Below are 15,147 nucleotides of genomic sequence, written 5' to 3'. Positions count from 1 at the left end.
GACAAAATAGACCATAAAAAGCAAAGTCGGTTTAGAGGAAACATTCATCAACGAAATAAAGGCCATGTATGAAAGCCCACAGCTGACCTCATACTCAATGGTGAAGACCTGTAATCATTTCCCCTCAGACCAGGAACAAGACAAGGACGTCCTCCCTCAGCTCTCCATTCCTAGCCACAGCAATTACACAAGAAAAAGAAAGCCATCCCGATTGCTAAGGGGGAAGTCAAACTGTCCCTTTTTGCTGAAGACATGGTACTATAAATAGGAAACCCTAGAGACTCCACCAAAAACTGTTAGAACTAATGAGCGAAGTTCATACAGTTGCGGGACAAAAAGCAACATACAAAAAATTGGTCCCCTTTCTATGTAACAAGAATGACTCTCCAAAAAGGAAATTAAGAAAACAACTAACTTCTCAGTAGCATCAAAAAGAAAAGACATCACCAAGGAAGTGAAAGACTTGTACACTAAAAACCAGAAGACTTTGGGAAGACATTCCATTCTCAAGTGTTGGAAGCCTTCATATTGTTACAATGTCCATAGGACCCAAAGCAATACTCACTTTCAATGCAATTCCTATTGGATTCACGATGGCAATTTTTAGAAATAGAAGAAGAACCCTAAAGTTCATACGCCCCCACAAATGACCCGGGACAGCAAAAACAACATTGAGGAAGAAGAACAGAGCTGGATGCAGCACGTTTCTGATATCAAATGATGTCACAAACCTACAGAATTAAAAGAGTGTGGTTCTGGGTGACCTGAGTGGCTCAGTGGGTTAAGAGACCACCTCTTGATCTCAGCTCAGGTCTTGATCTCAGGATCATGAGTTCAAGCCCCGTGCTGGGCTCCACACTGGGCTTACGACCTACTTAAACAAAACAAAACAAAACAAAACAAAACAAAACAAAACAAAACAAAACAAACTCACAATAGTGTGTTTCTGGCATAAGCCGATGGAGCAGAATAGAGAGCCCAGAAGGAAACCCGCTCTGATATGATCAACTGATCATTGAACCAGGTGCCAAGAATACACAGTGGGGACAAAACAGATCTTCCAGAAATGCTGTTGGGAAAGCTGGGCATCCACACATCCACATGCAGAAGAAGGAAATTGGACCTTTATCTTACACCGTCATCACCATAGATCAACTCAGACTGAATTTGAGGCTTCAATGTAGGTCCTGAAACTAAAACCCCAAGAAGGGAACACAGGGGAAAGCTTTACCTTGCTTTCCTGTGCTCAAAGATTTTTTACTTCTCTGCCTTCTTTCAGATTGAGCAAGTGTTAGTTCATATTTTCCCACCATTCTGCTCTGTAGATTCACTGTTTCCTCGCCTTACTCTGGTGGCTGCTCTGAAAGGGTTACCTTGTGTCCTTGCTGTGGGCATCCTGAGTTTGGATCAAGCGTGTAAAATGTCTTGCAGGCATCTTTTCCTTGTGTGGGACAGTCTCCCAGGCAGCATCCAAGACGTCAGACTGCTGGGTCAAAACTACTGTTTCAACGTTCTTGACTAGTTTGGAATTTCCATGGTCTGCAAAGATAAATAGTATGATGAACCCCCAAATGCCATCACCCGGGTCCAGCTCAGTGTCCTGGGCTCACCACACGCTTCCCCAGCAGCAAGTGTGTCACAGCAAACTCGAGACTCTGGTTTACTTTATCTGTAGTCCTCTCCATATTCGTTTTATAATTCAGGGACCCCTTTGTATGTATGCCCACCACACCATCACGACACTGCCAAGATGTCGTGCAGGGCGTGCAGCCAGTGTTCGTACCTCCCCGGCCACCGTACAGCTCCCTGGTCAGTCTGTCCTCATCAGTGGATATCCTTCTACCTTACCTGTGTGGCTTCCCTGCTAGATTCCCAGTGCCTGGATTGTCGCTGAAAGAGCGATGCCTGGTGTCAGTCTGATCACCTATGGTGTGGCTGTGCTGTTGGGTGTTCAGCCATTCTTTCTTCAGGGGCGTTCCCGTGGCCCCACGTTTCTGCTGTTCCAGGCAAAGCATCAGCAGCTTCACTGTGCATACACCCCCATGTGCTGATGCTTCTTTCCGTGGGATGGCAGGGATTCCCAGGAGAGGAGGGTATACATCAAAGACTGGACATCATGTCCACTATGCCAAATGCTTCCAAACACGGTGTCTCCCTTCACATTCCTACTGTCATTAAGGTACACCCATATGTATATATATATAGATGTGTCTCCAGTTACGGATTTTGCTTTTGGTGTCATATGTACCAACTCTTTGCCTAAGTAAGATTTCCACCATTTTTTCCAAGGTTGGTTGGTTGGTTGTTTATCTGAGTAATCTCTACAAGCAAGGTGGGGCTCGAACTTATAACCTGAGATCAAGAGTCACATGCTCCACTGACTGAGCCAGGCAGATGCCCTAGTTTTTTTTTAAGTTTTATATTTTTTATATTTAGTCCTTTGATCTATTTTGAGTTTATCTTTGCAATTGAGACCAAGATCCTTTTTTTTTGGGGGGGGGGATTAAAATGTCCAGTTGTTCCAATAGTATTTCTTGAAAAAACTATCTTTTCTTGAGAGAATGGCCTTTCTACCTTTGTAGTGAAGGCAGTTACCCTTATTGGTCTGGCTCTATTCGGGACCCTGTATTCCGTTCCATTGATCTGTGTGTCTGTCCTTCACCAGCACCACACTGGCTCCATTGTTACAACTTCAGAGTCAGTTTTGAAAGAAGGTACTATGATGCTCACACCTCACTCTTCTTTTTCTACATTCTTTGAGCTGTTCTAGCTTTTCCATCTTTGCATATAGTTTCGAGAATCAGCTTATCTATATCTACAAGAAGTCTTTTTTTTTTAAAGATTTTATTTATTTATTTGACAGAGACAGCCAGCGAGAGAGGGAACACAAGCAGGGGGAGTGGTAGAGGAAGAAGCAGGCTCCCAGCGGAGGAGCCTGATGGGGGGCTCGATCCTGGAACGCCGGGATCAAGCCCTGAGCCGAAGGCAGACGCTTAACCGCTGTGCCACCCAGGTGCCCCTATATCTGCAAGAAGTCTTGCTGAAATTTTGATTGGGACTGCAGTTAATCCATACATCACTTAAAGAGAACTGATGTGTTTACTACATCAAATCTCTCCATCCCCAAACATGGTACATCTCCCCATACATTAAAGTCTTTTAAAGTGTCTTTCTTCAAAATTCTGTAGTTTTCACACACAGATCCAGTGCGTGTTTTCTCTGCATGTATGCTTGGGTATTTTATCTTTTTTTGGAGCTGATGTAGATAATATTTTTACGATTTCTGTTTTCTAAATGTGGGTTTTCTGTTGCAATCTTGCATCCCAAGACCTCACCAAACTTACATATTTGTTCTACAAGGTTTTCGACAGATTCTTTGGAATTTTCTAATCATGTCATCTGTGAATACAGACAGTTTTCTTTCTATCTTTCCCATGTGGTGCATTTTTAAATTTTTCATTGGAGTGGCTTGACTTCCAGTATGATGTTGAACGAGACTCATGAGGGTGGATTTCTCTCTTATTCCTGCTTTCAGGGAGAACATTCACTGCTTCAGCATCACACCTGATGTAACCTGCTGGATGTTTTTGAGATGCCCCATACTGGTTGAAGAAGTTCCCCTCTATTCTGATTTTGCTGGAAGTTTGCATCATGAATGGCTGCTGGTTTTTGTCAAATGCTCTTTCTGTATCAACTGATATGAAGTGTGATCTTTTCTCTTTAGATCATTAACGTGGCAAGTTATAATGGTACATGTGCAACTGATGAACCAACCTTGCATTTCCAGGAAAATTGGCACTTGGTTGTGGCACATTATTCTTTTTATATATTATAGCATTTGAATTCATAATATTTTGATTGAGGATTTTCATGTGGTTCATGGGAATATTTGTCTGTAGTTTGCTCTTATTTTCTTGCTTCCTTCCTCCCTCCTTCCCTCTCTCCCTTCCTCCCTCCCTCCCTTCCTCCCTCCCTTCTCTCCATCCTTTCTTCCTTCCTTCTCTTTCTCTCTGTCTCTCTCTCCCACTTTCCTTCTCTCCCTTTTTCTTTCTTTTATACTCTTAGTTGTGGGTATCAGGGTAATGTTGTCCTCATAGGTTGGGACATATTCCCTCCTGTTCTATTTTTTCTGGAAGAGACTGCATATCATTGGTGTTCTTTCTTCTTTAAATGTCTGGTAGAATTTGCCATTGAAACCATCTAGGCCTGGAGATTTCTCAGTAGGGGTAACTACAAATTCAATTTTTAAAAAGTGTTGTAGGGCTGTGATATTATGCTTTAGAGTAAAGATGTAATTTGGTTTTCATCCAGATTCCTGGTTCACAGCTCACAAAACCCTTGCAATTTCTAGAGCAAAGGGCCCATCTTTTGTTACCACGGTTGGTCTCTTGTCCTCAGTTCCTGAACTCCCCTCAGAGCCATGAAGGTGAAGCAAGTGTCTTGTTCTGCTTAACCAGCCCCTCTCTACCACAGTTGGGTTTATGTTCATGAGGGGACTTTGGGAAGGCCCTAAGGATGTGGGCTGGGTGCTGGGGAGGGGGGTGGACCAACTGTGACGAGAGGGTTGGAGCCTCCATAAAAACTCAAAAGGAGGAGGGGTCAGAGGGCTTCCAGGTTGGTGAACCACATGCCAGGCCCCTGGACCCCAAACTCCATGAGGCAGAAGGGACCAGGGACTCTTGCCGACCTCACCCTACGCACTTCTACTTCTGGCCATTCATTCAGGTCCTTTAGCATCCTTTGTAGTAAACCTGTAATCTACTAGTCAACTGGTCTCCCAAGTTCTGTGAGCTGCCCTAGCAAATGAATGGAACCAGAGGAGGGGGTCGTGGGGACCTCCGATTAGTAGCTGGTCTGTCAGAAGCACAGGAGACAACCTGGACTGGAGTCTGAACAGGGGGCTGTCTTGTGGGCCTGAGCGCTTCACCTGTGGTGCTCTCTTTAAGCAGGTAGAGTCAGAATTGAGTTCATTTGCTGGGACACCTGGTCATGTCTGTGAGCATTGAGTTAATTCCTCGATGATGTGGAAACACACACACACACACACACACACACACACTGTAAGGACTACTCCAGTTATCTCTTTCATCTTGAGGGTGATTGCAAGGGTGTGGTTTTGAAGAATTGTTCCATTTCATCTGAGTTGTCAGATTATGTGTGTAGAGTTCTTTGTGTTTCTCTTCTTCCCCTTTTCATGTTTTCATGTATTGTCATGCTATCCTCTCTTTCGTAATATTGGTAAATTATGTCTTCTTTCTTTTACTCTTTCTGTCTTGCTAGACATTCACAAATGTGCTGACAAAAAGCAACTTGTGGAGGGATATACACAGTGTACCATTTCCATGGTTCACAACACGCAGAAAGGCCTTTGCTTTCTTAGGAACGCATACTTATGTGACTGAAGATCTGTGGGAATAATGGACCGTATAGAGTTAATTTGTAAGTTTTCCATCCATTTCTATTTTTTTGAACAGCTTCAGAAGAATAAGTGCTAATTCTTTAAATGTTTGGTAGAATTCCTCTGGGAAGCCATCCACCCTTGTACTCTTGTTGGTTGTGAGATTTTTGATTACTAGCTTCAATTTTTTTTTGCTGGTTACGGGTCTGTTCAGGTTTTCTCATTTTTTTGTTTAGTTTTGGTATTTTATATGCTGCCAACAACCTCGACAGGTGCCCGCAGCCCACAGGGACGCACCCTGCATTCTCTCCCATGGCTCTGGGCTCCCTCGGCAGCCTCAGGGATGTGACCTCGAGCCCACTCTGCCTGACCTCAGGGGGTGGTGGTGTCCTGCTGGGTGTTTGGGGGGCTCGTCTCTCATCATCTGCGTCTGCAGCAAGGAGTTCTCACAGCCCGTGGCTCGGCTTTCCAACCCTTCACGGTGTTTTCTTGATGAACAGATGTGTTCCACATCGGCGTGGTCAAGTTTGGTCATCTCTTCCTTGAAGTTCATTGATTTTTGTATCTTACTTAAGGAGGATGTTTTCCTATAAGAAGGAGGTGAAGACAATTTCTCACATCACTTTCTAACATCCTGCCTTGCACATTGCTGTGTATACTCTACCCGGACTGGTTTCCGAGTATGATGGAAAATATGCAGATACTTTCCTTATTTTCTGCTTAGCACTCACAGCGACATTTAATTGAAAGACCCAGCTATTTCCACTTTTCTGCAGCACTGTCTCTCAGAGATCAATACCCTCTTCTGACTGTTTTAAAGGAAGTCTTGATAGATTTGGGGTAAAAAAAATCTTTGTTGCTTATTTGCAATGTAGTATATTCTTGGGGCGCCTGGCTGGCTCAGTCGGTGGAGCATGGGGCTCTTGATCTCAGGATCATGAGTTTGAGCCCCATGTTGATTATAAGGATTACTTAAATACATTTTTAAAAACTTAAAAAATATATCGTTGAACTACACAGTTTGGTTTTTCGGTTTATTTGTTGTGCGTTTGGTTGGAAGGAGGCCTTCACTTGACAATATTCACATCCCTCCATACTTTTTTCTCTTCTTAAGGCTTTTCGCATCTTGCTTCAGGGCCCACCCACTCTGCAGCATCATAACTGTATCGTCGTACACTGTCTTCTCATAGCTGTCTGGCTTTGCATGTCACATGTAGACACACAACCTTCTTAGGACTGAATTTTGTGGAGGGGACAAAAACTGCATTGCGTTTTTTTTTTTTAAGATTTATTTGTTTATTATTTGAGAGAAAGAGAGCACGGGGAGAGGGGAAGAAGAGGGAGAGAGAGAGAATCCCAAGCAGACTCCCTGCTGAGCACCGAGCCCTACCCAGGGCTCGATCCCAGGACCCTGAGATCATGATCTGAGCTGAAACTAGGAGTCAGGGGCTTAACAGACTGAGCCACGAGGGGCCCCGCATCGTGTTTTTCTCTATGGAAGCCCAGTGTCCTGGCATCGTTTACAGAGAGCACGTCCTTTCCGCATGCACTTTTTCCATGAGTGAGTCTGGTTTAGAACCAGCGTTCTAGCCACTGATCAGGTTTTCTATGCTTATGAAGAAACCACATTATCTAAGTTTCTAGAACTTTGTCCAGAGCTTTTCAAGGGTGCCTTGATTATGTTTGTCCATTTGCATTTCCATATAAATTTTTAAAAAGCTTTTCAAGGAGGGAACTGATGTTTTGTGCAGAAGTACATGGAATCAGTTTGGGGAGGACTGATACTTTTATGATATGATTTAATCTTCTTAACCATAGACAATCTTCCTTTCTATTGTGTTTGCCATGAAGCAGCACAGGTCCCAACAGCCAAGATGTGGAAACAGCCTCGCCGTCCATCAGGGGACGAATGCGTAAAGAAGATGCGGTGTATACATACAACGGGATATTACTCAGCTGCGGGAAAGAAGGGAATCCTGCCACTGGTGACAACGTGGATGGAACCTGAGGGCATCGTGCTGAGTGAAAGCAGCCAGACAAATACTGTATTTGGACTCTAAGCAAGCTGAGCTTACAGGGACGGAGGCAGGACGGTGGTTATCAGAGGGGCTGTGGGGGGACGGGGGCGATGCGGGTCCCAGGGTCTGAGCTCACTTGAAGGTGAGCAGTCCTGCAGATCCGACACGCAGCATCGTGACTACAGTCAACGATACCGGATGGGAGACGTCAGGGTTCCCGAGACCAGCTGCCAACTAACCCGACCTATCCGCGGAAGTTGAGTAATTTGAGAAAACATTTTGAAAAAAAAAATTTACTGTCCACTAGTAAAAGATCCAAGATAATCACACGTGAACGTGCTTAAAAATGGAACCATTTCATCCTTATGAGAAAACAGAGATTAATCTCTACATGGTCTTATATATGTAAGGCTTTCATAACTATAACTCACACAAGCCGTAAAATAAAAGGCTGATCAGTTCAGAATACATGAAGTGCTCTGCACAGCAGTAACAATAATAAAAAAAGCAAAGTCCCAACGACGAATGAAGATGGTGGACATGTTATTTGCACTGCCGGCAATCAAGAACGGACTAGTCTCCTTGCGTGTGAGGAGCTAAGGGAAATGGGACGCGAGGACCTTGGGGGAGAAGCCTCTTGTGTGTTTCCCGAGGCTCCCCAGGAAGGCAGTGGTAGGGTTGACACTGCTGTTCACCGTGGGGGACAAGGAGATCAAGGAGGGGGCAGAGACGGAGAGACCACTCGTGGGAGGGTCACGGTGACTGAGACCTGGGGCATGAGGAGAAGCTTTCGGACTCTCCCGGGCTGGGCTCCCCGTTCCCTGGTCACCACTGTGAAGACAAAGGGGGCATGCCCCGCGGTGAAGCTTCCCGCAGACCGTGGCTCACTGGGGTGGGGTGGGGTGAAGTGGGAGACACAAGGTGCGTGGAAGCCAGCAACAGTCCCCTAGCGGTGATCTGGGGCTTCAGACCTCCTCCCATCCCCAAGTTTCTCAGCTACATCAGCCTCTGCTGTTTGGTGCCCTCTTAACTGCATATCAGAATGGATAAGAGCATCCCTCTGCAAAGAGCTCCCCTGACTTTGTCATCTGTCCTACCCCTCCCCATCCCAATGCCTCCTCCTGTTGTGGGTGGAACCCCGGCCTGTCCAGACTGATCGTTTTGTTACTGGGGCAATGCTGGAGCCCTGACGGTTGGGGTTCCAGCTCTCTTCTTGGACCAGGCTCCGCTCTCGAGACTTGCGTGGTGTCGCTGGCAAACTCGTGCCTGTGGCACCCGGGTGAGCCCCAGGGCGAGTGCAGCGGGCGAGGCTCAGCCGGAGTCACAGGCGCTGACCCCTGCCCGTGCTGGTGTCTGAGCAGGGAAAGGAGAGCGCTGGCTGCTGGGTGGGCACTTCCCCGCAGCGGGCGTGTTCAGAGTCCTGTCCGCAGATGGCAGGACCGGACCCAGGAAGTAGAGATCATGCCTGTCTCCAGGTGCAGGAGACTCAGGTCCCGTGCACGCAGGCATTCTTGACTGCTGTGTTCCCAACACGGTGGGGACGCCGGGGTGGCTCAGCTGGTGGAGCATCTGGCTCTTGGTTTCAGCTCAGGTCATGATCTCAGGGGCGTGGGATCGAGCCCCACGTCCAGCTCCTAACAGGGCGGAGTCTTGCTTGAGATTCTCTCTGCATCTCCTCTGCCCCTCTCGCTCATGCTCTGTCTCTCTAAAATAAATAAATAGTTAAAAAAAAAGGCATGGGCAGAAGGCACAGGGATAGTTGACTACTAATAATACAGTAACAGAAGCAAGAGCCAGGGACAGATGCCTCTGGAAGCTTCCAGCCCTGGGTCTGGGGGCTCAGCGTGTCCTGTGAAGCATCTCCCTTCGGCGAAGCTCGTCCGCTGACGCTTGGTTCTCTCCGCACCACGCAAGACGCCTGAGATGCTCCGTGAGCACCACTTGTTGTGGAAACTTCTTTCTGGCGCAAGAGGATGGAACAGTGAATAGATAGGAGCGGTCTCTGCCTCATTCGAGTTTACATTCGGGGTCCAATGGAGTGAGCGGGGGGTGGGGCGAGGCTTGGCAGCAGCTTTGCCCACCAGCACGCAGACAGCTCCGTCTGCAGCTCATCTCGGAGGCGGGTGCCCACGGGGGGGGGGGGCTCCATACAGTTTGAGCTCGACTGTTTTTTTCTAACCAGCGGGTTAATGAACCCCACGGAAGTCTCTGGACCTTCAGGGAGGTGAGAGCTCGGAAGCGCCATCCAGTTTGGAGAATGTTCTAGTCTCAGCAAAATCTCTGCAGACAGAGGGGCAGCCGGGCAGCCTGTGTCACGGCGGTGAGACGTGCTCGTGGGGTCCTGGGCCTGAGCAAAGCCCCGTTTTCCACTTCGAGTCCTCATCACATTGTGTTGAAGACGTAGCCTCTGAGGTGAGCAGCTCACGTCCTGGGACCCCATGTGTGAGGCCAGGAGCCACTGGAACGGAAGACCCCGTGGGACTGCAGGTGCGCGCCCGCGGCAGGGGAGCTCTGCTCCCTGTTTTGGGGCTCAGAGAGCCGCCAAGAGCACGGCTGGAGAAAACCCTCAATGTACGTGTGGCGTAGGGCAGGACTAATGTGACGCGGTCGCCCTCAGGCTACAGGCCAGGGGCCACCTCATCCATCTTCTCTGGGGTCATCATGGCCTTTCCTAGGCTCTGTAAGATGCACGGAGCCCTTTCCTGGGAGGACTCACCATCCCCTGTCCAAGCCCCATCACCCAAATCTTGGACGTCTCTCACGAGCCAGCCAGGCTCCAAGAACCAGCTCTTGGTGACCCTTCACGTCCCAGCGTGGAGCCCAGAACAGTGTGCAGCCCTCAAGCAGGGTTGCTTGCGAAGTGAAAACCTCTGGGCTCTTTCTCCCACCAGGCACCTAACTTGGCGTGTGGTTTCCCAGTTGTGCGGGACCCTCTCCGGCCCTGAAGTCTGCAGCGTCCCAGCAGCTCTGAGACGGCTGGACAGAGGGCTGGGGAGCAGAGTCCTTGCCTGTCAAGACACCCAGGCCCCTTTCTCACTGTGCCATCATCAGGGGTGCCGCGCAGCACCCTGGGCTCACCTGCGGAGACTGTGTGCGTTTGAGGGCCCAGACCGCGGCCTATGTTCCCTGGAGGCTCCTCCATGGCACATGGTGCTGAAACAGAGTCATGAGCGTGCTTCTGGTGGCGAGCGAGGCAGCTGTCCGGGAAAAGGACAGCGAGAGAGCGAGGCTCAGGGTAGGGGTGCCCATGAGGGCCTGGTCGGACCCAGGGTGCAGGAGGGGACACTGAGGCCCAGTGCCTTCTCTGGGCTGAGACCAGGGCTCAGGCCCCTCCCCTAGGTGAAATGCAGTTTCCCCACCCCCCACTCCCCAGGGAAACCCCGCACGGCCAAGGGCAGGCAGACCACCTCTTGAGGATTTTCTCCTCCTCCCACCTCACCCTGTTATAAACACCTTAACCACTGTGTCTCCCTTACACGTGAGAGCAAAACATCCTGACACCAATGCCACAACTCGAACAGGGCTGGTGTGATTTGTTTGAGGTTTCATTAAGGAGAACGTGTCATAGCAGGGTGGGGACGTGCCCTGTGAGCTGACCGTGGCCTTAGGTGGCCCCGACGCTCTCGGCCTGGCCCAGGGTTCCAAGTTAGGAAGAAATGACGTTGGGAAAGACACGTGAGCAGAAACTCAGAACTCAGAGGTGAATGTCTGTTCGCAGCCTCTGCCTCCGGTAGGACGTGCGCTTCCTGGCTCAGGGGACGCGATCCTCACCAACGTGCCCCCGAGAACACTGGCTGACCCTGATCCTGGGTCTGATGAACTGGGGATGTACTGGGGGACAGGGATGAGACAGAGACAGACAGACAGAAAACGAGAGAGAAACACAGTCAGGGAGACAGAGAAAGAAAGAGAAAAACTAGAATTACCCTATGACTCAGCAACGTCACTCTGGGTATTTATCCAAAGGAAATGAAAACCCCAGCCCGGAGAGGTATCAGCCTCTCCGTGTTCACGGCGGCACTATTCACAACAGCCGGCCGTGGAAGCGACCCACGAGTCCCTCGATGGCTGAAGGGACGAGGACGCGGTGAACACACGACGGGCCATCATTCAGCCGTAGGAAAAAGCGAGATCTGCCGTTTGTGACGTTACGGGGTCAGTGATGCAGAGTGAATGAGGTTGGAGGGAGGAAGACAAATGCCGTCTGATTTCACCCCTAAGTGGAACCAAACAGCACAAAACATGAACTGAGTCACAAATACGGAGAACACACGGTTAGTTAGCAGGGTGGGCAGAACGGTGGAGGGCACTAACAGGGCACGCTCCTGGTTGTAAGGGAAAGACGTGATGCAAAGGGCCGCCCGGGAATAGAGTCAGTAACACCCGAGGAACTGAAGTCCCATAACGTACAGAAATATCAAATCACAGATACACACCCAAAACCGATGGGACATTGTATGCCAATTACACTTCCACGATTGAAAATAAGAGAGAAATGAGAGAGGGAGAGTCAGCTCTGGTGACCCGTGTGGGCCGAGGGTCCCTGACAGGCAGAGCTGACCTCGCTGAAGACTTTGGCCTGGGATCGACCTAAGAAATGTCTTAACTAGGGGCGCCTGGGTGGCTCAGTCGTTAAGTGTCTGCCTTCAGCTCAGGGTGTGATCCTGGCGTTCTGGGATCGAGCCCCGCATCAGGCTCCTCTGCTGGGAGCCTGCTTCTTCCTCTCCCGCTCCCCCTGCTTGTGTTCCTTCTCTTGTTGGCTGTCTCTCTCTCTCTGTCAAATAAATAATAAATAAAATCTTTAAAAAAAAGAAAAAAAGAAATGTCTTAACTATTTCTCGTCCTATAAGGGAGCATGCGTGTTCACGTGGGGTCTCCTGGTTGCTCAGGGCGGCTCCGAGAAAGCACACGTGTGACAAGTGTCTCAGGCCAGCGGGCTGCAGGTGGCGGGGGTGGACGCCAGGGAGCCAGGCTGCATGGTGGTCCCAGCGCTGGGAACGGGTCCCTGGGCGCTGGCGTTGCGGCCCCGCCTTCCCGGTCGGCTGTCTCTGGGACTCAGCTCGGTGACCGCACGGACCCGCCCAGTGGGCTCTCACGTTTTATCACAATGTTCTGTCTCTGTGCACGGGGAAGAGCTTTCAGATTAGGTTTTAGGAATTTAGATGAGATTAGATTTAGGAACTTAGATTAGATTTTTAAAACGCTGATGGACTTCTGCCAGGTGCCACCCAGCGTACGGAATGCTGGGCTTTCAAAGTCGGGCCCTGTCCTTAATAGCCTGGTAGGGGCACATGGGGACAGTGCAATTTTAATTCTATACGAGGGTGTTTTCCAAAGTACAGACTGTAACCCACTGGGGGATCATGGAATCGGTTTATTGGATCAAGAACAGCTGGGAAAAATAATGGGAAACGAGAGATAAAAATCCATGAGACAGTAGGCGTGACTCCGAGTGCAGTGGAAGGATCAGGAAGGGGGGTGACCCAGAATGTATCTGACGACTGGGCTGAGGTGCTTCACCTCTTTGAAAGTGCTGGTGGTCAGATTTTAAGATTCAGTTCATTAAGTCAAACGCTGAGAGGGACACACGCCGGCACCACCCAGATCCTCCCAGGATGAAGGGATGTCTCCCTGACCGGCAGGGAGCACCGCCTGCTGAAAGCCCCCAGCTGCCAGCCCCCACGTACAGACCCATCTGGGGAGAGTGCTGCCCCCAAGGTCATGCCGTGTCCAGGCAGCCCGCATGGGACCTGGGGGTGGAGGTCTGGCCCTCTCGCTCCCGTCAAGTCATTGCTGAAGGGCTGCCTGGCTTCTGAGTGCCCCAGCTGTGGCCTCCTTTGAGATTGCCAAATATTCCAGCTCTCCTGCTGCCATGCCTCCTCCCCTCCCCTCCCTTCCCTTCCCGTCCCATCCTTTCCCCAGGAGCACCCCCTGACAGACATCTTACACACTGCCCTCTGTCACAGAGCCTGCTTCCCCGGAGACCCTGGTTGGTCAGAGAGCAGGAGCAGGGATGGGGTGTGGAGCAGGGTCGCCCATGGTCTGCTGGCGGCACAGACTCACGGGCGGGGACCATGACTAGGAGATGTCCCAGCAGTGGGTGGGATTCTGGACGGGATGCGTGGTTGGTGCGGCGTGTCAGGCGTCTGAGAAACGTGGAGAGACAGAATCTGAACACAGTGGGGCAGCAGGGGGCCTGACCTATAGCAAGTCCAGATGTCGCTGACCTTGGTATTGCCAGGGGCAAAAGAGGGGGGCGCCCACAAGGTCACCACCCGGTCCGCAACCCAGAGACAGCAAGGATGGACGCCCACGAGGACCAGGGAGCTGGCCCACGAAAGTCACGAGGCTTTTCTGGTTTCCATACCTGAGCGGTAGTCCAACCTGGAACCCACTGCCTGCCGATGAGGCCAGGCTTCCCGCAGGAAGGAGCTGGCCACCCCGCGGCCACTGGGCCTGGCAGTGGCTGTACCACTCCCTGAGTCACTACATTGGAGAGAGGTAACACCCAGACATGAGCGGGGTGTTGGTCACGGTTTGGATTCACAGCGATACTGAGATACAGCACGATCATGGCCCCTTGTGTACGGCATTCTGGCCCAAGCCCAGCTCCCAGAGGGGCCTGGGGCCAGGGTCCACCTGTGGGTTATGTCTCTGGCCTTCAAATATACCACTGACATGCACACAGCGGCTGGCTGGCCCAGCTACACGTTGGGTCCGTGGTCTGGTGGGGAAGACCGCTGGCGGGAAAGCCACGTGGAGCCTGGAGCACCCCCAGCGTGACCTCAGCCAGGACCGTGAATCGAACATCCCATCCCGGGGGAGTGGCGGGCGGCCTGGTGGCACATTTCCCATCTTCTTCCCGACACGCTTCGGGGCCAGATTTCTGAGTCTGTGTAGCTTTGATTGGAGTTTCCCTGAATGTGGAAATCAAAAAGTCTGATGCTTTCAGATGAAGACCACGGGAAACTTCTAGATCTTTCTTTATGCTGCTAAGGATTTTCAAAAATCATTTTCTCTGCATCATCCAAAAACTTTGGCTGTTTGTTTCCTCCTGTCCATTTTTCCTAGATATCTATTTTTCAAGCATGGTTTTGCCCCGGCTGGCTTCCCTTAGCACTTTCAGTATTAGCTCTAACCTCTTGATTTGGTTTTAACTGCAACGATTCCCGGTTTAGCACCGCATATGACGTTTGATGGCCAGGCTGAAGAGTTTCCTTCTATTCCTGATCATCTTTCAAATTGGGAGTCAGCATTACGTTCCGCCAACTAAGCGTCTCGGTGTCTTACAGATATGATCACCTGCAATTTTCCCTTGATGGCTAAAACTAGAAGTTTGACTTTGTCTTGGTTAAAACGAAAGGAAAGGAAAGCAAAGAGGGTACCAAGTCCACATGTGTTAATTTTTAAAATGCTGGATTGGTCTACAGCATACGTTTCCCTGCTCTGTCCACAGAGAGGGCCCCCGAGAAATGACATCCCCGTAACAGGGGCACCTGCACCAGATCTGGGCTGCTGCTGACACGGTTCCCCAGTGAAAGGGACCAGCGCTCCTGCATGGAATGCCTGATTCTGGAATTGAAGCAGGAAATACCCGAGATGAGCCTGGGGCACCCCCCCAGGATGCAGACCCTCTCTCTCTCCTCCGGCTGGTGGTGGGCTCTGGGCCCTCTGTCCCTCCCTCCTTCCAGCTCTGAGAGTCGCCTCACTTTGCCCGCACTTTGCCCATGG

Source organism: Ursus americanus, chromosome 24 (assembly GCF_024610735.1).
Source record: "Ursus americanus isolate L20-20 chromosome 24, mUrsAme1.1.p, whole genome shotgun sequence".
In the NCBI taxonomy this organism is placed as follows: Eukaryota; Metazoa; Chordata; class Mammalia; order Carnivora; family Ursidae; genus Ursus; species Ursus americanus.
The sequence above is the reverse complement of the archived record's forward strand: the minus strand, read 5'-3'. Positions refer to the sequence as shown.